General features: G+C 46.9%; 1 protein-coding gene across 1 annotated transcript in view; it reads left to right on the forward strand.

Annotated features, from left to right (window-relative positions):
• Nucleotides 1-25,753, forward strand: part of LOC147663641 (uncharacterized) — a 225,493-nt gene that overhangs the window by 127,831 nt on the left and 71,909 nt on the right. The gene's annotated exons all lie outside the window — the stretch shown is intronic.

Raw genomic sequence — 25,753 nt, forward strand, 5'->3', positions numbered from 1 at the left:
CAAGAGTCCAAAATGGTGAACCACCCCGAAGGCGTACTGGCTGTCCGTGTAGATGTTTGCCGTGGTCCCTGCCGCTATAATACAGGCTCGTGTGAGGGCAATCAGTTCTGCTGCCTGTGCGGATCGTTGTGTGATGCGGGCTGTCTCAATTACGGTTCGGGCTGTCGTTACTGCATAGGCAGCTGAGGTGGTGCCGTCGGAGAGTTTGATGCAAGAGCCGTCTACCCATAGCTCTCCGTCAGGGTCTGTGAAAGCAGTGTCTCGGAGGTCAACTCTACTCCTAGTCTGTTCGTCCGTGCGGGTCACACAGTCGTGTATAGGGGGCACATCGGGGTCGTTTTCAGGTAAGGGCAACAGTGTGGCGGGATTCAAAGTCGTACATCTTTTCAGAGTGATGTGGGGTACGAGTAGTGCCAATTCGTACCCAGTCAGTCGTGCACTAGTCAGGTGTTGAGTCTTGGTCTGGTTCAAAAGGGTGTCGACCGCATGGGGTACTAACACAGTGAGGGAGTTCGAGAGCACGATTCCCTCGCTCTGACGGATAGAGACAGCAGCGGCAGCTACTGCTCGAAGGCAGGCAGGCAAAGCTCTGGCTACGGGGTCAAGAGTGGCAGAGAAGTAGGCACAGGGGCGTTGCTTAGGGCCGATAGGCTGAGTTAGGACAGACAACGCGCATCCCTCCCTTTCGTGAGTAAAGAGGGAGAAGGGCTTGGAGTAATCTGGCGTTCCTAGGACAGGTGCTGAACAAAGGGCATCTCGCAACTCTTTAAAGGACGCCTGGCATTCGGGGGACCAAGGGAGCGGGAAGGGGACATCTTTAGTCAACAGGGAAAGTAGATGTTTTACAATGAGACTGAAATTTGGTAATTACTGTCGACAGAAAGAGGTAAGGCCCACCAAAGAAAGGACTTGCTTCTGTGTTTTTGGGACGGGGGTGTCTAGGATGGTTTGGATCCGGTCAGGCGTAAGTTTCCTCCCTTCTTAGGACAGGAGATGGCCTAGGTACGTCACTTGAGGCTGGCAGAACTGCAATTTCTTTTTGGAGACTTTGTGGCCATTTTCTGCAAGAAAGTGTAAGAGTTGGATGGTGGCCGTGATTGCAAGTGGAGTGGTGTCAGCCCCCAAAAGGATATCATCGACATATTGGATCAACACCACCCCATCTGGTAGCTGGACGGCGTCCAGCTGTCTTTTGAGGGCCTGGCTGTAGATGCTGGGACTTTCAGTGTAGCCTTGGGGTGCTCTACAAAATCTATACAAGCGGGATTTTAGGGTGAAGCCGAAGAGATAACGGCTGTCTGGGTGGATGGGGATAGAGAAAAATGCATTCTTGAGGTCAATAACAGTGAAGGCGGTGGCAGTGGACGGGATGAGGGTCAGAATGGTGGTGATGTCTGAGACTACGGGGTACTGAGGCACAACCACTTTGTTCACCTCTCGCAGGTCGATGATGAAGCGGTACGCTTTCTCATCTCCCTCGCCTTGCTTCTTAACAATGGGTAGGATAGGGCTGTTGCAGACATTGCTAACTACTTCCTCTACCACTCCTGCATCTACCAGGGACTGAATAATCGCTACCAGTGCCTTCTCGCCCTCAGGTGATATCCGATACTGTGGGAGTTTTGGGAGCATTGCGTTTTGTCGAACAGTTATGTGCACAGGATCAATCATCATTCGTCCTACGTCTGAGTCGTTTTTGGCCCATAGGTACGGATGCAGGGTGCCGAGCAAGGACAGGTCAGCATCAGTTATAGAGTACATATGTCGTGCGGGGCAGGATTTGGACATGTTCGGGTTGTCGTACAGGATGACTCGGACTCCATCTGGGGAACACCTAATGGTAGCTCGGAAATGTTTTAATAAGTCAATACCCACAATGGCGTCAGGGGAGTTGGAGGAGAGCAGAAAGGTTGTGTCAGTTGGGTTGTTTCCTAGGTCGAAGGAGATAGGTGCAGACAGGGGATTAGTAGAGGGCGTCCCATCAAAACCTATCGATGTAATGTGTGAGCCAGACAAGGGTGCCCTTGGAATCAGTCATTTTGATAACACACTACGTGTCGCCCCAGTGTCTACCAAAAAAGGAGACTTTGTACCCAGGACCTTAGCGGTGATGTAAGGACCTTGCTGGTCAACACAGAGCTCGACTGGATCCCTCCCTTGCCCCTGGCAGTCCTATGCAAAGTCAGGGGCATTCTCACAGTCGGATAGTTGATACTGGTTCTGTCGGGGGTGGTCAAATGTGTTCGATCTACCTGGTCTGTCGTTGTTGGTGTCGTTTGTGTACCCTCGTCCCTGCCCTCTAGTCCTGGGGCCATTTGTCGTGTCCCTCGTCTCTTTATTTTTAATCATTTCCAGAAGAACCGGACATTGAGACTTCCAATGCCCGAATCCTCTGCAAAATGCGCACTGATTATCCTCTATGTCCGTACGTCCAGAGTAGGGAGTAGGTGCGCAATCCTTTGGGGGTGGATTTCTAGGGGCGGCTGATTGGTAGCTCCCCCTGTGGGGTTCTCTTCCGACCGCCACCCCTTGTATCTGGGCTATCATCACCCTTTCTTTCAAATCTTTCTTCTTTCTCTCGGATGCCCTATCATTCTCATTCTTTTGGTGTTCGTAGTACTGAGCCATCTGAAGGATAGCTGCGGGTTTAGAGGCCCCCCAACTACTCTCGTTCGTCTGTAACTTTTGGGAGACCTCTTGCGATAGACCCTTTACGTAGTTTTGTACGAATAGGTGTTGTCCGGTTGCAGTGGTCATGTCTTGGCCACTGTAGTCAGAGAACACCGTCTCAAATCGGGAGAAGTATTCTGATACCTCTTCCTGGGGTTTCTGACGGCAAGCCGTGACTATCGACCAGTCTACCGTCTTCTCTGGGATCAATGTCTTTAGCTTCTGAACTATTTTGTCCGGGAGTTCCAGTATGTCTTTTACAGGTTTCTTTCCGGGCTCTCGCTGTCTATCTAGTTCACTGAGTTGATTCCAGGTATGTCCGAACAGATCCGTGTGGTCGGCTTTCCGGATTTGCTTCCACACGTCAGCCGGCAGACGTAACCCGAAAAGCAAGTCAATGTCCGCTAGAGTCATTATTGTTGAACCCAGGGCTGTACCTAGTTCGGTATAAAATGCTGTTGGGTTCTTTCTTAAATCAGGCAGGGTCTGCCTAAAAGTTAAAATATCTTGCCGATCCCATGGTTGATAAACCCAGTTGTACACAACCCTCCCCTTCGCATCTGCATGGTTGATATCGTCGCTTGTTCCCTGACCTCGCGGGGGAACCCAGTAGGGGCGGCTTCTTTGATAGGCATCATAGTGTTGGCTACTTCTGATGAGGACCCAGTCGTTTCAGGGACAGTAATCTTAACTTCTGGTTTCTGTTCCGTGAGGTGGCGGAAGACCTCAAGCGTTTGCATGAAGAGGTCTGTCACGTCGTGCTCAACCCCATCTCCGACATTGACTTTTCTATATAAAGCTGTCAGTTTAGCAGGACCCTGATTCTGATACCTATCCTCATATGCATTCAGGGTGTGGTAGCTGATTCGTAATCTGTGGCTGCCGGTATGTGAATTGTGCATATCCATCGTGTATTCTTCGTTCTCCCTCCGTTCTACCAGTGTCTTTACTATCTTGTCGATTCCATCCCGCTCATCTTTGCTCAACCTATTCGGTCTGGCTGGTAGCTGCTTGCTAGTCTCGAGTTCATCTGATGTTGTTACTAATGCGGCCGGTGCGGAGGCCGTGAGGGCTGGGGCACTAGCGCCAAGGTCACTCGGAGCTGGCAGGTGCTGTACTAGAGGTTGGGAAGGGGCATATGGAGGGGGCATGTAGATGATCAGAGGACCTAGCAGTAACTCATCGTTCGCCCGTTGTTTGGAGAGCAGCTCAGGGTAGAGCGTAGAGGGGGTCCTAACAGGGCATTGGCCTGCCGACTCAGATTCTTGCTTTTGTCTAGCTTCCTCTGTTTCTTTTATTTCTTCTTCTAGTTTCTTAGCGGTCAGGTGGGCTGCCTTTCGTAACTCTTTTCCTATTCTTGCTGCTTCTCTTTTCTTTCATTGCTCTGCTTCTTTGCGCCACATGCCGACACTATCGAGCATGGTGGGCGTTATCTTATTTTTCTGAAGAGCTGCTTCTAACGTTTCTATTTTATGGTCATCAAAGGAACCCATCAGTGGCCACTGACTTTCGGGGTCCTTCTTTGTATATTTATGCCATAACTTGCTATAAGCTACGGCGACTAGTCCATGCTTAGTGAACATGTCCTTATTATGGGTGCCTTCCAGTGGAGCTGGATGGTTCATCTCTAATAAGCGGTCCGGGCTGTACAAACTGCCAATCAGTGGGGAGAAGACAGGCATGACAGATTACAACGGGGGACAAAGGTCCGCACTACCTATCCTTCACTACTTGCAAAGACTAGACAGAATATTTCTATTCTACGTTATTTGTAAGCAGAGAATATCTCAAAAGAACTATACTCCAAACAATCTATGCTCGGACAATCAATCAGTGGGGAGAAAAGTAGGTACGACAGATTACAACGGGGGACAAAGGTCCGCGTTACCTACCCTTCACTATCTGCAAAGGGAGACAGAATATTCCTATCCCTCCCCGTTTGCAGGCAGCGAATGTCTCAAGGAGCAACAGAGTATCTCAGGTATCGAATCTAACGAACCAGAGAACCAAAAAATCCAACAATCAATCAGTGGGGAGAAGAGATAGGCACAACGGGTTACAACGGGGGACAAAAGTCCGCGTTACCTACCCTTCACTATCTGCAAAGGGAGACAGGATATTCCTATTCCTCCCCGTTTGCAGGCAGCGAATATCTCAAAGAGAGACAAAGCAAATACTAGTATTTCAATCAATCAAACAATTAATCAATTCGCAATTCGTCGTGTTTCGCGACCTTACCCGGACCGCATGGACAGTTTCTCGTCTTCCGCTTCCAGCGCCCGATCGTCCTCTACTCTCTGTTGCTACTGCGGCACTCCTGATGGTTCCCAGTCAGGACCGTAGATCACTCGGGAGAGGTCTGCTCGGAACCAGTGAAGTTCGGATGACCGGCTGCCAGACGAGGGTCTATCGGGCAGGTGCACTTCCGATCGTTGCAGTCGTTCACTCTGTCGTCGGGACCTCTCCCACTGGATCCACGTGTCGCTGATGGGCCCCACGCTTGGGACGCCAATTGATGAATATAAAAACTGGTCAGGCGGTTGGGTCGATGTCTTTCAAGTTTTTGCCCGGCGTTAAACGCCTCTAATACCATGCAAGGGTTATCAAACAAAGAGGCAGGCGCTGGAGGCTGGAAGGCAGGAAACAAAGTTTATTCCGACGGAGCAGAACACATCAGATCGGACAACGAGGTATCGTCTCGAGGTGCTCTAACAGCCTCTCTGAGGCCTGGCCTCTTATACACTGGTTTATGACATGTGGACATTCTTTATTGCAATAAAGACACTTTGAAGTATGAAAAGACATCCCCGGAATTCCCGCTTCAGGCCCCTTCCCACACATATCTATTGTAGAGGTCCCCACCCCACATACAATAGGAGATGGCTGTCACACAGCTGGATATTCCGCTGATTCTTAGAATGTGTGCGCCTGATCGGATCTCAGGGGATGGGGGGGGCCATGGTCAATCGTAGCTCCTTTGAAGAGGGGCGATTCCATACAGTAAGGGGCAATAAACTGTATCCTCAGGCTAAGTGATGACCAGGGGTCCGTGCAGACAATCGGGCTCGGAGAAAGGGGTCATCAAAGGAGAGGTATTCATGGAAGGGATGGTCTGTCGTGAACAATCGAACGCAGAGGAAGGGTTTATCAAAAGAGGGGTATTCATGAAAGGAAGGGAGGTGTTGGTCAGGTGCGGGGTGTGATTCTCAGGGGCAGAGTCGGGCAGAAGGAGAGGTCTTATGACCCGTGCATGAGAGAGCGGGGGCAGCCAGAGTGCGCGGAGGAGGGGGGGTGCTTGCAGCACCAGGGGAACGTGATGGCGATTGATCGTGAGCCGGGAGACCATGGTGCCTAAAATGGCTGCCGTGCATATTCGTGTGCGAGTCTGGGGAATGGACAAGATGGCGCAGATGATGTTCAGTTCACAAACTAGATTTCAACACAGCTCCATCAGGTACATTAATCACTGGCATTCTCTTGACACTTTTATTGCTGCTGGAAGGCTGCTAATTATACAAGAAATGTTTCTGTGCTTTTAAAACTGTTGCCTACGGACCCCCTGGGAATGTGTCACGGACCCTACAATAAGACCACAACTCACAACCACCCTCAACCTACTCTGCGAAGAAACTGGAACAAAATCACCATCGACCAGATCTCCTCATCGCTTCTTCAAAACCCCCCTGCCCACTCCTCAAACCCCGACCAAGCAGCCATTAACCTCACCCAATGGCTATCCAACAGCGCCGACATCCTAGCACCGCTGAAAAAACGTCAAATCAAACTAGGCAGCAAAAACGCCTCCTGGTTCAACGATGATCTTAAGAAATCGAAGAAACTCTGCCGCTCCCTCGAGAAGGCCTGGAAAAAAGACCCAAACACCAGCACCAGGGACGCCTTCAAAAACGCCACCCGCATACACCACCAACTAATCCGATCTGCTAAGAAAGCCGCATTCAAAGACCGACTAGACAACAACGCCCACAACAGCAAGGAATTATTCAACATCGTCAAAGAATTTACCAACCCCTCAGCCAACTCCAACGACATCACCCCCTCTCAAACCCTCTGCGACTCCCTAGCTTCGTTCTTCCACAACAAAATCGCAGACATCCACAACAGCTTCGACAACCGAACCGGAGACCAACCCACCCAACCTTCTGCAGGACCTTCACCCCCCCTTGAATATTCTTAATGACTGGAACCCAATCTCCACTGAGGACACCATCCGCCTGATGAACTCCATCCACTCAGGATCCCCCACAGACCCCTGCCCTCACCACATCTTCAACAAAGCAGACTCCATCATAGCACCACACCTCCGAGACGTCATCAACTGCTCCCTCAACTCCGCCACCTTCCCAGAAAGCTGGAAACATGCAGAGCTTAGCGCCCTTCTGAAAAAACCCACAGCGGACCCCACCGAACTCAAAAACTACCGCCCCATCTCGCTCCTTCCATTCCCGGCCAAAGTCATCGAGAAAGCCGTTAACAACCAGCTCGCCGCCTTCCTCGAAACAAACAAATCCCTCGACTCCTCACAGTCCGGGTTCCGAGCCAAACACAGCACGGAGACCGTCCTCATCGCAGCAACAGACGACATTCGAACTCTACTGGACAATGGAGACACAGTCGCCCTCATCCTCCTCGACCTCTCCGCAGCCTTCGACACAGTCTGCCATAGCACCCTTCTACAGCGCTTCAGAAACATCGGAATCCAAGGAAAAGCACTGAAATGGATCACCTCGTTCCTCACCGGAAGAACCCAGAGAGTCCGCCTCCCACCATTCAACTCAGAGGCCACTGAAGTCATCTGCGTCGTACCCCAAGGGTCCTCACTCAGTCCCACCCTCTTCAACGTATACATGAGCCCCCTCGCGGCCATCTCATGCCAACACAACCTCAACATCATCTCCTACGCGGATGACACTCAACTGATCCTATCACTCACCAAAGACCCTAACACCGCCAAAACCAACCTACATGAAGGAATGAAAGAAGTAGCCGGGTGGATGAAGCACAGCCGTCTGAAACTGAACTCAGACAAAACAGAAGTCCTTATCTTAGGTACCTCCCCCTCCGCCTGGGATGACTCTTGGTGGCCAGAGGCCCTCGGAAAAGCACCCATCCCGACGGACCACGCACGGAACCTGGGCGTCATCCTGGACCCCTCACTCTCTATGAACAGACAAGTCAACGCCGTTTCATCATCCTGCTTCAACATTCTTCGCATGCTCAAAAAAACATTTCGCTGGATCCCCACCGACACCAGAAAAACGGTCACCCATGCTCTGGTTACAAGCCGCCTGGACTACGGAAACACCCTATACGCCGGTATCACCGCAAAACTCCAGAAAAAACTCCAACGCATCCAGAACGCATCAGCCAGACTCATACTAGACATCCCGCGTAAAGACCACATCTCTAGTCACCTGAAAAACCTCCACTGGCTCCCCGTCAATAAGAGGATTACTTTCCACCTCCTAACCCACGCACACAAAGCACTTTACGAACTTGGACCCGAATGCCTCAACACACGACTTTCCTTCTACACCCCCTCCCGCCAGCTACGATCCTCCAACCAAGCCCTTGCTACCGTACCTCGCATCAATAAAACCACCATGGGAGGTAGATCCTTCTCCTACCTCGCAGCTAAAACCTGGAACTCACTCCCCACTCACCTTCGTCTCACTCAGAACCATCTAGCATTCAGAAAGCAACTTAAAACTTGGATATTCGACAAGTACCTCCCCACCCTTCTTCAAGCGCCTTGAGACCCTCCGCGTATGTAACGCGCTATATAAATCTTTGACTTGACTTGACTTGACTTGACAGTTTGGGAAACACTGCTCTAACCGATGCTGTTCACGGCGGTTGGTTTTCTTCTGCTAAGGAATGCTTCTGTCAGCCCAGGGAACTCCCTTAGACCAACCAGAACCGTCGACCTTGCGTCTTCGGCTTGCACTCTCTAGTCTTTACACCGTGACCCTACAGCTGAACCCGGATGGTGGTTCACAAAAATATACCAAAAAAGTTTCTTGGCTGAGAGAGTTCAGTTCCTGAGAGAGTTCAGTTCCAAAAATAAAAAAAAAGGAATTCATTTATTTTATTAGTCCATTGTTTCTAGGACGTAGATTATAACGCTCTTTTCCAGGCCTCGTTTGAGGCTGAAACAACAGTTCAGGTTCAGTAGTGTCTAATCTTTGAGATACAGGAACAGCTTCTTGAAGGACATCGTCATCTCCTTTCTCGGAGCCTCTCCACACCAACTCAGCGTCGCTAAACGGTGCAAACTTCGGCACCCTTCAGTCTCTGAATCTGCAATACCTTCTCGGACCCACTGGTCGTACGGCAGAGGCAACGGCACCCTCTTACAATATACGCCGTGGATCCAGTTTTTCTTCCCGAAAACCTTTACTGAAGTCCTCGTAGATAGCAGGACTTGGTACGGTCCATTCCAGGGGGGCTGATCATTCTTAGTCCGCTGAAAATATTTCACCAGGACCCAGTCACCGGGATTGAGGATGTGACCTGGGTCCGCAGAAACTGGCGGCAATTTATCATGAACCTGTTGATGTAAGACACGCAATTTAGTCGTCAAGTCATACAAGTAGTCCACTAGCATAGGGTATTCGATGTCACTAAACTTCGTTGGCCTCGGCACTCCCCAAACGTTTGCCGGACGACCAAAGACAATCTCATACGGACTAAGGCCTATCCGGGAATGTACTGTAGTTCTAGTCGACAAAAGTGCCAATGGTAAAGCATCAGGCCATTGAAGACCAGTGCTCGCTTGAATCTTAGCCAGCTTTAACTTTAACATGTCATTATAGTACTCAACTAAACCAGCTGATTGGGGATGATTCGCAGCGTGGAATTTCTGGTGAATTTCCAACCCTTCACACACTCTCTTCATCACCCTCCCCACGAATTACCTTCCGTTATCACTCCATACCATCCTTAGCAACCCAAACCTAGGGAAATATTCTTTGACCAGGACTTTAGCAGTGGACGAGGCAGTATTATCTTTTAGGGGGTATGCTTCTACCCATCTAGAAAAGGCGCAAACAACTACAAGGGCATACTTTAAATTATTGCCTCTTTCCATGTGGATGAAATCCAATTGCAAAACCTCGAACGGATACGTCGGAGGAGCAAAGTGACCAGCTGGAGTTGGGGTTCCCTTGCCAGGATTATACATTAAACACACCATGCAATTCTTGACCACATTCTCCGCACATTTGGGAATTCCAGCATTCTGCCATACTGGAGCCAACAACTTACAAATCCCTTTCACACTGATGTGAGACAAACCATGTGCCATAGTAACCACTGTAAGCACGTGCGCATTTGGCAACATCCATCTTTGGTGTTCTGACAATTCAACCCAACAACCAGTCGAATCCAATCTACCCGTAGTTTCTCTCCAAACATTCTTCTCACTTTCAGTAGCTTCAGCCTGTATCGATTTCACACTCTCAGTCGTATCTTCGCACATTCCAACATCACCAATCCATCTCGCAGGGCCTGCCACATACATTCGACTCATCAGATTTCTTGCTGTGTCTTTCGCAACTTCATCCGCAAACGCATTACCACGGTCAACATCATCCGTAACCTTCCGATGAGCACTACACTTCACAATCGCAACTTGCTTCGGCAAAGTAAGTGACTCGAGAAGCTCATTCACCAACTGTCCATGCTGAATCTTAGTCCCATGGGATGTGAGGAATCCCCTTTCTTTCTACAAACGTCCAAAACTATGGGCAACACCAAACGCTTACTGACTATCGGTATACACATTCACTCTCTTTCCTTCAGACAAAACACACGCTCTCGTTAATGCAATCAATTCCACTGCTGGTGCTTAATTATAGCTCACTCGTTCAGTTTCAACAACTGTACTTAATGTCATCACGGCATATACTGCAGTCATGTCACCATTCGGAAGCTTGTAGCATGAACCATCAACCCATAACGTACCATCAGGATCCGGAAGAGGAGAATCTTTTAAATCGATCCTACCCTTCGTCTCCTCTTCCGTCCTCAGAAAGCAATCGTGCTGTACCTAACCATCTGTATCCACAGACGTCGGCAACAATGTTGCTGGATTCAATACATTGCATCGCTTAATATGCACATGACTAGCCAAAAGTGTCAACTCATAACCCGACAACCTTGCACTAGTAAGGTGTTGAGTTTTTGTCCGATTTAATAAAGTATCCACTGCATGTGGAACCATCACAATCAACGTATTATCCATCACCAGTCCAGCAGACTGTCGGATATTTATTTATTTATTTATTATTTATTATTAATCTTGTAGAGCGCGAACAGCTACCCGTGAGGGTTTCCCTGCGCTGATGGACAGTGATAGCATAGTAATCCGGAGGGAGTTATTGAGCAAAAAGCCATGTCTTAACGGCTTTGCGGAAGCGAAGATGGCAATGCTCCACTCGTAGGTCCAGGGAAAGAGAATTCCAAAGTTTGGGTCCTAGTACAGCAAAGGAACGACCACCCACTCTGTAAGCCTAAACTTAGGCACACAGAAAAGATGTTGGGAAGAGGAACGGAGAGAGCGTGCGGGTACATAGGGTTTGACAAGAGATTGGAGATAGGTGGGGGCAGCTTCAATTTTTATCTTATGCATAAAGCATAGTGCCTTGAATCTTACCCGTTTATCAAGGTTGAGCCAATGGAGTTGTTTGATGCGTTCAGTAATTGGATCGTATTTCCGGCATCCGCACAGAAGCCGAGCAGCGGCATTCTGGACTAGTTGGAGACGGCGCATGACCGCCCTGGTCGCCCCCAGATAGAGCACATTACTGTAGTCCAATCTGGAGGTCACCAGCGCCATCACAACAGATCTCTGGGTGTCAGAAGGCAGGATCCAAAAGATTTTTCGCAGCCATCTAAGAATAGTAAAGCAGGTGGCTGCAACTTTATTAGCCTGGTCTTTCATCGATAGCTCCCTATCGATAAGGACCCCGAGATTTCTCGCTCGTTCCGATGGAATGGGTAAGTCTCCCATAGTCGACGGCCAGTGTCTCGAACTCCATAGGTCAGGCTTGTTACCGAAGACAAGCACCTCCGTCTTGTCGCTGTTGAGCTTAAGAAAATTACAGCTCATCCAGCGGGAGATGTCCCTAAGACCTGATTGTAGAGAAGAAGGTGATGAAGGGTCGGCTTGGGATAGGGAAAACACAATCTGTGAATCATCGGCGTAAGTAAAAAGATTAAGACCAGAGTGATGTGCAACATGTGCTAAAGGGACAACATAAAGATTGAAGAGAAGAGGACTAAGGATAGAGCCTTGGGGGACACCATGTGGAGAAAGATAAGTGTTGGAAGTGGAAGTGTTGGAAAAAATTTGAAAAGTCCGGTCAGTGAGAAAAGACGAAAGCCAGTGCAAGGCTTTGTCACATATACCAAAAGAGGCAAGGCTACTGAAAAGGATACTGTGCGAGACAGTATCGAAGGCTGCACTGAGGTCGAGCAATATCAGTGCAGCCGTTTCACCTCGATCGAGTAGTTGGCGAATATTCTCAGTTACTCCTAAAAGAGTGGATTCAGTGGAGAAGCCTTGACGGAAGCCTGACTGGGAGGGATGAAGGAGATTGTTGGTGGCAACAAAGCGAGATAGATCTAAATGAATATGCCGTTCCAAAATTTTCGAAAACGCCGGCAGCAGTGAGATAGGCCGGAAGTTAGCAGCAACATTTGGATCTGCAGTGGGTTTCTTAAGAAGCGGGGTCACCATTGCATGCTTCCAGCTATGGGGGACCGTGGCTGAGTCAAGAGAAGCATTTAACAAAGTACAGATTACATCAAGTTGAGAAAACTCAAGTTGACGTAAAACCGAAATAGGTAGGGGGTCCATGGGTGAGCCAGATTTAATGTTGTTTAAAATTTCCAAGAGGGTAGCGGGTACAAGATTTGGCCAAGTCTTCAATGAGGCCGGGGGAGGGCAAGGAGTAGTGAGGGATGGATAAGCGCTAACATTGGATTTCTCCTGGGCTGCTATGTCTTTATAAATTTTATCAATTTTGGATGTGAAGTACTGGGCAAGTTCATCACATTTCATGTTGGAGAGAGGAGGGGGTATAGCAACTGTCTGTGAACCAGCAAGGTCTTTTACCACCTTAAATAGAACGTTGGACTTATTCATGGCTTCTGTAATCAGGTTGTTGACATAGGTAGCTCTGGTGTGAGCAGAGGCCTTGTGGTAAAGTTTCAGTTCAGCTTTATACGTAAGCCCAGCAGCGATGGAATAATCTTTCCTCCAGGTTCGCTCTAGTCTTTTGCATTGAGATTTATGTACACGGAGGGTTTCATTGTACCATGGGGCAGGGGAATTATGGACAATAGAAACAGCCGCTGCCGCTGTAGCTCTCAAGCAACTCGGCAACGCTCTAGCAACTGGATCTAACGTTGATGAAAAATACGCGCATGGACGCTGCTTGTCCCCAAAAGATTATGTCAACACTGACAACGCACATACCTCTCTCTCGTGCACATACAACGTGAAAGGCTTGTTATAGTCTGGAGTACCCAACACAGGAGCCGAACACAATGCATCACGTAATTCCGAAAAACTTTTCTGACATTCATCAGACCAAGGAAGAGGATACGGAGTATCTTTCACAGTCAATGCTAACAGAGGCTTCGCCAACAATGAAAAATTAGGGATCCATTGTCTACAATACGATGTAATACCCAAAAAGGCAAGAACTTCTCTCTGTGTCGTTGGCACACTCATTTGCGCAATCACCTGAATTCTTTCTGGGGTCAATTTCCTTCCCTCCTTTGACAAGAGATGACCTAAGTAGGTTACCTCTTGGCGGCAATATTGCAACTTTGAAGGCGATACTTTATGATGCAAGTCCGACAGATGTCGCAACAAAGAAAGAGTAGCTTCTTTACAAGTTTTCTCATCATCAGCGGCCGCTAACAGATCATCCACATACTGAATAAGAGCAGCACCAGCCGGCAACACAAGAGTATCAAGTTGAGTTTTCAAAGCCTGGCTATAGATAGAAGGACTTTCACAATAGCCTTGGGGAGCTCTCTTAAACCGGAAGCTTCGGCCTCCTAAAGAGAAGCCAAAAATATCTCTACTCTCCTCAGCAATTGGAATACTGAAAAAAGCATTTTTCAAGTCTATGACTGAAAACCAGGCAGCTGAAGCAGGAATCAAAGTCAACAAAGCAGTAATATCCGGAACAACTGGAAACTGTGGCACAACAATCTTGTTAACCTCTCTAAGATCGATCACAAACCTGTAAACAGGTGGCTGAGAAGAGTAAGTGCGTTTCAGGACAGGCAAAACAGGACTGTTACACACATTACCTCTCGTTTCTTTAATCACACCTTTCTCAATCAGATCATAAATGATTTCTAAAAGCGCTCTTTCACCATCGCTAGAAATCCGATATTGGGGAATACGCAGCATTTTAACATTCGCTTTAAGCGTTACAACATAAGGTGGAATCACCAAAAGACCCACATCATTAGGACCTGTAGCCCAAAGATTATCAGGGAGAGAACGCAATTCCGGTGGAAGCCGATCTTTAGACAAATACATCGGAGAGATCACTTTCTTACCCAATGTAAGGTGTACTCCCGCAGGAGAACAACGTAATGTTGCATGCAACCTTTTCAACAAATCCAAACCCAACAAATTCTCACCACAACCTGTCGTTAAAATCAGAGGTGCTTCCAACTCACAAGGCCCTATAGAAAGAGACAAGGGACTAGAAACTGGTTTACGAACTGGGGCGCCAGAGAATCGTACTGAAACATTAGTTAAGCCAGACAAAGGTGTGCCAGGGAGTGTAGAGTGCATGATAGAACTCTTTGCTGCACCAGTATCCAAAAGAAAAGGCTCTACCACACCTGATTTAATCACTTCAACATACGGTCCACTCTGATCTACTGGAACTGACACTACTCCCTCACTTTGTCCATGGCTGTCCTAGTTATCATTATAACCAACACTCTCAACTTCAACGTAGTAATCCTCAACATAGTACTGAGTCGACTGACCAGATGCAATTTTCTGTTGATCAAAACAATTCATAGAATTCTGTGGGGGAAAGGAACGTTCGTTCTGAGGAAACGCACCACGTCCTGTACCCCTAAACACTTGCTGATAACCACCACGGCCTCTCGGGCCGTCATACCACTAGCGCGCTGTCGCAACACAGGGCACTCATTTTTATAATGGCCTTCCTCCCTACAATACGCACACTGATTTAAACTGAAGGGTGGTCTTGGAGGAAAATGCCCAGCGTTCTGTGGCGGTCTCTGAAATGGGGGAGGTTGCTGAAACTGTGGGCGTTGCTGTGACTCTTGCTGATTCAAGCGAGGCGGATATGCCTGCTGCAAAAGAACCTTTGTCTTTAAGTCTTTGGTCTTTTTCTCTACTCTTTCTTTCTCGTCCTTGTCCCTATTCTCGTAGTACTGTGCAGTCACTAATATCTGGGCCGACGACGAAACAGCCCAAGAACTCTCAGAATCTTTCAACTTATTACACAGTTCAGGAAGTAAGTTAAAGACAAACTTATCTACGAACAATCTTTGCCCACCTTCCGTACTCATATCCTGACAACTATGATCTACAAATGTTTCTTTAAATCTAGTGAAGAAATTAGATACACTTTCGTCCTTCTTCTGCTTACATGCTGCTAACTTGTCCCAATTTACTCATAACGCTGGCATCATCGTCTTCATTAAATTAATAATTCAACCTGGCAATTCCGTAACCAAAGGTTCAGGTTTAGCACCTCCCTGTTGTCTACCATCCGCAGCAATAATATTTGCCCATGTATCTCCTAATTCTACCCCATGATTCTCATGACGAATCTTTGCCCACAGAGGTTGAGGTACTACATTACCCAACAGCATATCTATGTCTGCCAAATTCATGATGCATGCGTCAACTGTCTGGGACAATTCTTTGTAATAGCCAGCAGGATTCTAATGGGGATCCGGTAAGGTCTGCTTAAGAGCCAAGACCTCTGCTCTCTTCCATGGCACATGTACCCATACTCGCTGAAAATGAGCTGGTGCGGCAATAATACCCTGATTTACATTAGCCTGAACAGCTTCCTTCCATACAGGAGGAACTTCTCTCATGGGATACTGTCTGGTTTTCTTCTAACAGAGGAATCAGGTTTGTACAATGTCTGAGGAGGAAGGCTAGATCTAAAAGCCAGTATCATCTCTACGGCATCTGTAATATCAGATTCCACTATCATCCCTTTAGCAAAATCCGACTGAACATCAAGTAGTTCCTGCGGGATCAAACCCAAATCATTATCTTCCCATTCCTGACGTAGAAACATACACATCACATTAAAAACATACCTTTGCTTAGGCGGTTCCCACTGAAAGAAAACATCCATAACCGCTGGCAAACTATACCTTGAGGCATTTATAATCCATTTACGAGCCAACAAATCCAACACAGCCAGGAAGCTCTCTACGACCCTGCTTACGTTCCAAAACAGGGATCATATTCAGTGACCCAAACAATGGAGACAATAAACTAGAAACAGTTTCTGTCATTTGTTTTTGAACAGAAGGAGAAGAAACAGTCATAAGAACAGGAGAATAAGTGTTTTGAGGCAAAGAAGGTGTAGGAATAAGAACAGTAGGAGTCTCAGATGCAGAAGCGGAAGGCAAAGGAGTTTGAGGCAAAGCTGATAGCAAAGCTGGCAACCATAGAGCGGGTTGTGCAGGAGGAGGTAAAACCATCTGTGGAGTACCAGGTGGGTGAACAATAGCAGGAGGTTGAACAACAAAGGGTGGAACAACCGGTGGTAATGGAGGCGCAGTAGCACCCTGCACATAAGGAGGTGGTAATCTCAGTAAATGAGACATCAAAGGATCTTTCTCAAGATCTTCAATCACTTTCAGAGGAGTAGACGGCAAGGCCGGATAACATTTATCTATGGCCATGCAACGTTGCCTATCTGACACCTCAATTGCTTTATCTTCTTCGTTTTCTTTAAACTGCCTAGCAGCTTGCATTATTGATACATCCTTTTCTCTTTTATCTCTTTTAGCTTGTTTAATTTCTCGCTGTCTGGCTTCTTTACACCAAAGGCGAAAGGAGTCAAACATTGCCGGCCGGGCTTTCGTCCTAAATAATTTAGTTTCTAAATTGTCTAAAATCTCTGTATTAAAGCTACCATGTTGGGGCCATTGTAAGACACCATCTTTTCTAGTGTAGTGGACCCATACTTCATTGAACGTAATGGGGCCCACGCCGTGTTTAGAATAGAGCTCATAAGTCGGAGTTCCAACCGGAGGTATCGGACACGAATCCTCCAATCGGGAATCTCTGTTGCAACCACAACCAAACCAAGTACAAAATTTACTACGATTAGGCATCCTCGCTTACCAATCGAGCTTCAAACTTCAAGGGATTATCTCTACCGATACACTCGTAAATATACAAGACCCTCGGTTTTGGAAATTGCAATTTTCAAATCAAAACTAAGGACCAAACAAACTAAGAACCAAAAACTAAGGACTGGGGGCGACCCACTTTTACTTAACTGAGGTATCAGTCACACCACCAGAAGACCTGTCTATCGTCTCGCCGTACAAAGCATCACAAGTGGGTCCAAGACAGGGCGACATTCAGGGCAGCAGTCCTTCGTAGCCGTCAGGAAAGCGGGAAGCCTCGCAGAAAAGACCTTCAGTCCACATTCGACATGCCGGGGTCGATGAAGTGGTGGCCGTCCTCCAGAATTTCCTCACGAAGCTCCTCACGATCTTCAGACTTGGACCGGTACCGCTGAGGTCGCCCCACGTTGGAAGTGCCAACTGATGAACCGGGTTATTTAATACCCAGCGGCGCCAGGGGTACGCCCAAAGTCTTCGGGTTCCACCTGTCTTAGAATACAGAGACACAGAAACTTCTTGGTGGCGTCAAAGATCAGATTTATTGGCTGCAGCCAGTAACAGAAATCCTAGAAATCATCACGGTATGAGTTCTCAGGGGACTGCTCAATTTTACACAGCAAGTCGTCCCTTTTTATGCCAAAAATCACATTCCAGACAAATACCTAATATTTACAAACTGTCCAATCACATGTATTCACACCAAAGGTATCGCATGACAGTAAAACCCACTTTTCAGTTGCCCAGCCCATGATCAATCATCGGTCAAACCCAACATTCTTCTTTAAACAGGTCGAACGAACCCATAATAAAAAAGGCTACAACCCAATCATAAATAGACCATAAAGAAAGGAGCAGAAACAAGTGAGAGTAGGATAAGGCATATTTGTGTGCAATAAAACTTTACGATGTCCTGTGCTCTGATCCTTAATCTTGATCAGCTAGAGGTCAGGAACTGGTTTAACAAGGTCAGCTTCAGGCAACAGGGTCAGTTCACTCAGGTCAAACAGGAGTCGGCACGAACTGGAGCTAAGGTGTACATGTCCTTAAAAAGACTAGTTCAGCCACAGTAATGTGAGGCCTATGTGAGGGCAACCACAAAATGGCTGCCATACACAAAAATGGAACCCAAGGGTTCAGAACGAAATCCCTAAATACGTAGTGAATCCATCGGTCTAACGTGATGAAAACACTCATACTTGCCGCACTAACTAGTTACGGTTCGCTAATATCAAATTCGTAACGAAATCATCACCTTTATGAAACGGGTTCAGAATTCACGGAACCTCACTTCTAAAGCCAGGACACCATATCTAAAAATATAAAAATTGAAAATAATTGCTAGTGAGGCTGAGTCATTTGGAAATTTTAGAGAACCAAAACATTTGACACAAAAAATAGTGATATGAAATTAATTGCATTTGGTTCTTTTGAATGCGTAAACCTTTTTCTGCCCCTGGTTCTCTTTAAAACAGGTGCTAGCCGAAAAGCCTATAAAGCTAGTTTGAGATACAGCCTAGCACACTAGTTCTATGTCCAGTAGAATAGGACGAGGTCACTGTCAGAACTTGGAAATGAAACCGTTAGTTACCGTAAAATGCTAGAAAGAGCATAGCACAGCCACAGCGCCAGAGTTCCATCCACCATGGCTCTTTTGGTATGGAAGGCTTTGTGAACCAATGATATTCAAGTAAAGAGAGATGACTCCCTATCGACTTGGCTGCCTGTCCTGTATGGCATGGTGGGTGTTCACCGAGAACTGGCTTCTCAAGCTAGGTGGCGGCCTCGCGGATGCTCAAACTAATTTAAAGGGTAGTCTGATTGATGAACAAGACTGCTGTCCCTGGCTTTTATTGCAGTGTACAGAATAAAAAGTTCATACATTTCTGAAACACCTAGTTGCTGACTCGGGAGGGGAGGATAAAATGATAAGAAAACGGCAATTTGCCAACAGTTATGTATTGAGATACATTTTCACTGTATTAAAGCCCTTAAATGGCTTGTAATTGCTGGTATAAGTCCGGATCTCCAACATTCCAATGTTTGTCTTCATGTTTTTCTCTTTTTAATTTAGAACATTCTAACCTTAGTGGGTGGAATCTTCTGATTGCCTTATAGCCCTTCTGCCTCTGGATATACCGGTCGTTAAAGGCCCTGAACCCGTTATAGTCCCGAGACGCAGGCCCTCGGCAGGGGGCCATAAGGCTATATTAAAGCCTGCCTGACCAGAATAGTATTTTTGCCAATCATGTATTTGATTGCATTCTTAAAACAGTACTTAACTGCAATGTTTAAATAAGTCTAGACATACTTAAACATTGCGAATTGAATAGAATAATTGTGAAAAATTCTGAGGGGCACCCGACGATCGCTGTGAGGTTGGGGGCGTGGCATTAAAAGGTTTTAAGACCACCGGTCTAGGGTGTTCCTCCTCAGAGAGGTGTGAGGGGCCTGATGTAACACTGTTGGTTACACAGGGCACTCATTTTTATAATGGCCTTCCTCCCTACAATACGCACACTGATTTAAACTGGAGGGTGGTCTTGGAGGAAAATGCCCAGCGTTCTGTGGCGGTCTCTGAAATGGGGGAGGTTGCTGAAACTGTGGGCGTTGCTGTGACTCTTGCTGATTCAAGCGAGGCGGATATGCCTGCTGCAAAGGAACCTTTGTCTTTAAGTCTTTGGTCTTTTTCTCTACTCTTTCTTTCTCGTCCTTGTCCCTATTCTCGTAGTACTGTGCAGTCGCTAATATCTGGGCCGACGACGAAACAGCCCAAGAACTCTCAGAATCTTTCAACTTATTACACAGTTCAGGAAGTAAGTTAAAGACAAACTTATCTACGAACAATCTTTGCCCACCTTCCGTACTCATATCCTGACAACTATGATCTACAAATGTTTCTTTAAATCTAGTGAAGAAATTAGATACACTTTCGTCCTTCTTCTGCTTACATGCTGCTAACTTGTCCCAATTTACTCATAACGCTGGCATCATCGTCTTCATTAAATTAATAATTCAACCTGGCAATTCCGTAACCAAAGGTTCAGGTTTAGCACCTCCCTGTTGTCTACCATCCGCAGCAATAATATTTGCCCATGTATCTCCTAATTCTACCCCATGATTCTCATGACGAATCTTTGCCCACAGAGGTTGAGGTACTACATTACCCAACAGCATATCTATGTCTGCCAAATTCATGATGCATGCGTCAACTGTCTGGGACAATTCTTTGTAATAGCCAGCAGGATTCTAATGGGGATCCGGTAAGGTCTGCTTAAGAGCCAAGACCTCTGCTCTCTTCCATGGCACATGTACCCATACTCGCTGAAAATGAGCTGGTGCGGCAATAATACCCTGATTTACATTAGCCTGAACAGCTTCCTTCCATACAGGAGGAACTTCTCTCATGGGATACTGTCTGGTTTTCTTCTAACAGAGGAATCAGGTTTGTACAATGTCTGAGGAGGAAGGCTAGATCTAAAAGCCAGTATCATCTCTACGGCATCTGTAATATCAGATTCCACTATCATCCCTTTAGCAAAATCCGACTGAACATCAAGTAGTTCCTGCGGGATCAAACCCAAATCATTATCTTCCCATTCCTGACGTAGAAACATACACATCACATTAAAAACATACCTTTGCTTAGGCGGTTCCCACTGAAAGAAAACATCCATAACCGCTGGCAAACTATACCTTGAGGCATTTATAATCCATTTACGAGCCAACAAATCCAACACAGCCAGGAAGCTCTCTACGACCCTGCTTACGTTCCAAAACAGGGATCATATTCAGTGACCCAAACAATGGAGACAATAAACTAGAAACAGTTTCTGTCATTTGTTTTTGAACAGAAGGAGAAGAAACAGTCATAAGAACAGGAGAATAAGTGTTTTGAGGCAAAGAAGGTGTAGGAATAAGAACAGTAGGAGTCTCAGATGCAGAAGCGGAAGGCAAAGGAGTTTGAGGCAAAGCTGATAGCAAAGCTGGCAACCATAGAGCGGGTTGTGCAGGAGGAGGTAAAACCATCTGTGGAGTACCAGGTGGGTGAACAATAGCAGGAGGTTGAACAACAAAGGGTGGAACAACCGGTGGTAATGGAGGCGCAGTAGCACCCTGCACATAAGGAGGTGGTAATCTCAGTAAATGAGACATCAAAGGATCTTTCTCAAGATCTTCAATCACTTTCAGAGGAGTAGACGGCAAGGCCGGATAACATTTATCTATGGCCATGCAACGTTGCCTATCTGACACCTCAATTGCTTTATCTTCTTTGTTTTCTTTAAACTGCCTAGCAGCTTGCATTATTGATACATCCTTTTCTCTTTTATCTCTTTTAGCTTGTTTAATTTCTCGCTGTCTGGCTTCTTTACACCAAAGGCGAAAGGAGTCAAACATTGCCGGCCGGGCTTTCGTCCTAAATAATTTAGTTTCTAAATTGTCTAAAATCTCTGTATTAAAGCTACCATGTTGGGGCCATTGTAAGACACCATCTTTTCTAGTGTAGTGGACCCATACTTCATTGAACGTAATGGGGCCCACGCCGTGTTTAGAATAGAGCTCATAAGTCGGAGTTCCAACCGGAGGTATCGGACACGAATCCTCCAATCGGGAATCTCTGTTGCAACCACAACCAAACCAAGTACAAAATTTACTACGATTAGGCATCCTCGCTTACCAATCGAGCTTCAAACTTCAAGGGATTATCTCTACCGATACACTCGTAAATATACAAGACCCTCGGTTTTGGAAATTGCAATTTTCAAATCAAAACTAAGGACCAAACAAACTAAGAACCAAAAACTAAGGACTGGGGGCGACCCACTTTTACTTAACTGAGGTATCAGTCACACCACCAGAAGACCTGTCTATCGTCTCGCCGTACAAAGCATCACAAGTGGGTCCAAGACAGGGCGACAGTCAGGGCAGCAGTCCTTCGTAGCCGTCAGGAAAGCGGGAAGCCTCGCAGAAAAGACCTTCAGTCCACATTCGACATGCCGGGGTCGATGAAGTGGTGGCCGTCCTCCAGAATTTCCTCACGAAGCTCCTCACGATCTTCAGACTTGGACCGGTACCGCTGAGGTCGCCCCACGTTGGAAGTGCCAACTGATGAACCGGGTTATTTAATACCCAGCGGCGCCAGGGGTACGCCCAAAGTCTTCGGGTTCCACCTGTCTTAGAATACAGAGACACAGAAACTTCTTGGTGGCGTCAAAGATCAGATTTATTGGCTGCAGCCAGTAACAGAAATCCTAGAAATCATCACGGTATGAGTTCTCAGGGGACTGCTCAATTTTACACAGCAAGTCGTCCCTTTTTATGCCAAAAATCACATTCCAGACAAATACCTAATATTTACAAACTGTCCAATCACATGTATTCACACCAAAGGTATCGCATGACAGTAAAACCCACTTTTCAGTTGCCCAGCCCATGATCAATCATCGGTCAAACCCAACATTCTTCTTTAAACAGGTCGAACGAACCCATAATAAAAAAGGCTACAACCCAATCATAAATAGACCATAAAGAAAGGAGCAGAAACAAGTGAGAGTAGGATAAGGCATATTTGTGTGCAATAAAACTTTACGATGTCCTGTGCTCTGATCCTTAATCTTGATCAGCTAGAGGTCAGGAACTGGTTTAACAAGGTCAGCTTCAGGCAACAGGGTCAGTTCACTCAGGTCAAACAGGAGTCGGCACGAACTGGAGCTAAGGTGTACATGTCCTTAAAAAGACTAGTTCAGCCACAGTAATGTGAGGCCTATGTGAGGGCAACCACAAAATGGCTGCCATACACAAAAATGGAACCCAAGGGTTCAGAACGAAATCCCTAAATACGTAGTGAATCCATCGGTCTAACGTGATGAAAACACTCATACTTGCCGCACTAACTAGTTACGGTTCGCTAATATCAAATTCGTAACGAAATCATCACCTTTATGAAACGGGTTCAGAATTCACGGAACCTCACTTCTAAAGCCAGGACACCATATCTAAAAATATAAAAATTGAAAATAATTGCTAGTGAGGCTGAGTCATTTGGAAATTTTAGAGAACCAAAACATTTGACACAAAAAATAGTGATATGAAATTAATTGCATTTGGTTCTTTTGAATGCGTAAACCTTTTTCTGCCCCTGGTTCTCTTTAAAACAGGTGCTAGCCGAAAAGCCTATAAAGCTAGTTTGAGATACAGCCTAGCACACTAGTTCTATGTCCAGTAGAATAGGACGAGGTCACTGTCAGAACTTGGAAATGAAACCGTTAGTTACCGTAAAATGCTAGAAAGAGCATAGCACAGCCACAGCGCCAGAGTTCCATCCACCATGGCTCTTTTGGTATGGAAGGCTTTGTGAACCAATGATATTCAAGTAAAGAGAGATGACTCCCTATCGACTTGGCTGCCTGTCCTGTATGGCATGGTGGGTGTTCACCGAGAACTGGCTTCTCAAGCTAGGTGGCGGCCTCGCGGATGCTCAAACTAATTTAAAGGGTAGTCTGATTGATGAACAAGACTGCTGTCCCTGGCTTTTATTGCAGTGTACAGAATAAAAAGTTCATACATTTCTGAAACACCTAGTTGCTGACTCGGGAGGGGAGGATAAAATGATAAGAAAACGGCAATTTGCCAACAGTTATGTATTGAGATACATTTTCACTGTATTAAAGCCCTTAAATGGCTTGTAATTGCTGGTATAAGTCCGGATCTCCAACATTCCAATGTTTGTCTTCATGTTTTTCTCTTTTTAATTTAGAACATTCTAACCTTAGTGGGTGGAATCTTCTGATTGCCTTATAGCCCTTCTGCCTCTGGATATACCGGTCGTTAAAGGCCCTGAACCCGTTATAGTCCCGAGACGCAGGCCCTCGGCAGGGGGCCATAAGGCTATATTAAAGCCTGCCTGACCAGAATAGTATTTTTGCCAATCATGTATTTGATTGCATTCTTAAAACAGTACTTAACTGCAATGTTTAAATAAGTCTAGACATACTTAAACATTGCGAATTGAATAGAATAATTGTGAAAAATTCTGAGGGGCACCCGACGATCGCTGTGAGGTTGGGGGCGTGGCATTAAAAGGTTTTAAGACCACCGGTCTAGGGTGTTCCTCCTCAGAGAGGTGTGAGGGGCCTGATGTAACACTGTTGGTTAGTCAAATCTTAAAGGAGAGGGCACAGAGACTCAAAGCCAATGGATTTCAATGTCAAACCTGTTCATCACCACTTAATCATCCTTACAATTGCAATAAGTGACTGGATCAGGCCCCTTCCTCCCACGACCAGAAGGGCTGCTGGCTGAGTATATTCAGCACAGGTTTGGAAATCAAGGTTTGAGATGTAAAACATGAAAGTAATATAAACATGTACGATTTACAAAGGAACGGTGATGGTGATGCCAAGCCCTGTGTGGCACTGTTAGTACTGCTAGCAAGAGTGTGTACATTTATCTGCTAACAGCGCCGCTCCATGGAAAAGGTCAGCCGTCCCTCATCATACCTGCAAACCTAACCTATTCTAGACCCTCTCCAGCAGCACCTGTAGGCGGCTGGCGAGTGAACAATAAACTCTCTCTCATAAACCCACCTGTAGCAGACAGGGGGGTGAACACTTCAGGCAAAAACAACAAAACTAGGGCTGCTGATCAACCCAGATCACAGGCCCAGAGTGTTTGGTTCTAGAGATCCACAAGGGCTAGTTTGGTCCCGTGTGGGGCTGAAACGTAACCGGTTCCATACAGAAATGCTGAGTGTTGACAGGGGACAGGCAGTACTTGTTCTGGAAGAGCATGGGCATTGAGTGCTTATGACCAGGGGTTGCTCAGACCCTTAAAATAATTTATAGAACGTACATACACCACTAGTACAGCAGCTGGTGTCAAACTCTTGAAGGGGGAAGAGTTGTGTTTCCTAAACCGCTGCAGTTAGAGCTGACACTAGGAAACCACCCAAACTTCAAGCAGCCTTTGACCCTGTTCTCAGGCAGGTCTCCCCCAGCCGCTGCACGGTCCTCCTGTGACGCCACTCCTGTGCCCTCGCCGTCGCCTTGCCGCTGCCTGGTGCGGCCTGAGCCTCCCTGATCTCGCCACCCAGCTTCAGCCCTGGTTTTGTGTCGTTTTGCTTTATGCCCATTTTTCTGATTGTATCCTCCTGTGATAAAGTTGTTTTTGTGCCCGTTTTTCTTCTGTTTGTGTCCCTCCATCATACGCCTTCTGTGCCCGCAGTGCTCCTGAGCCCTCTCCCCGCCCTCCCCCCTGGCTTCCCTCGCTACCACCTCCCGCCGCTGCGTCCCTGCGGCCTGCTCTCCGCTGCTCCCATTTGCTACCCCCGCTCCTGCCTCCCAGCTGCTCCGCCCTCCCTCTTCCTCACGTATGGAGGCCGCGCAGCGGTGAAGGGAGCGACCTTTGACCCTGTTCTCAGGCAGGTCGCCCCCAGGCCACCGCACGGTCCTCCTGTGTTTTGTCGCTCCTGTGCCCTCGCCGTCGCCTTGCCGCTGCCTGGTGCGGCGTGAGCCTCACTGATCTTGCCACCCGGCTTCAGCCCTGGTTTTGTGTCCTTTTGCTTTGTGCCCGTTTTTCTGATTGTATCCTCCTGTGATAATGTTGTTTTTGTGCCAGTTTTTCTTCTGTTTGTGTCCTTCCATCATACGCCTTCTGTGCCTGCAGTGCCCCT

This window comes from Lissotriton vulgaris, unplaced genomic scaffold, assembly GCF_964263255.1.
Source record: "Lissotriton vulgaris unplaced genomic scaffold, aLisVul1.2 SCAFFOLD_2100, whole genome shotgun sequence".
Classification (NCBI taxonomy): Eukaryota; Metazoa; Chordata; class Amphibia; order Caudata; family Salamandridae; genus Lissotriton; species Lissotriton vulgaris.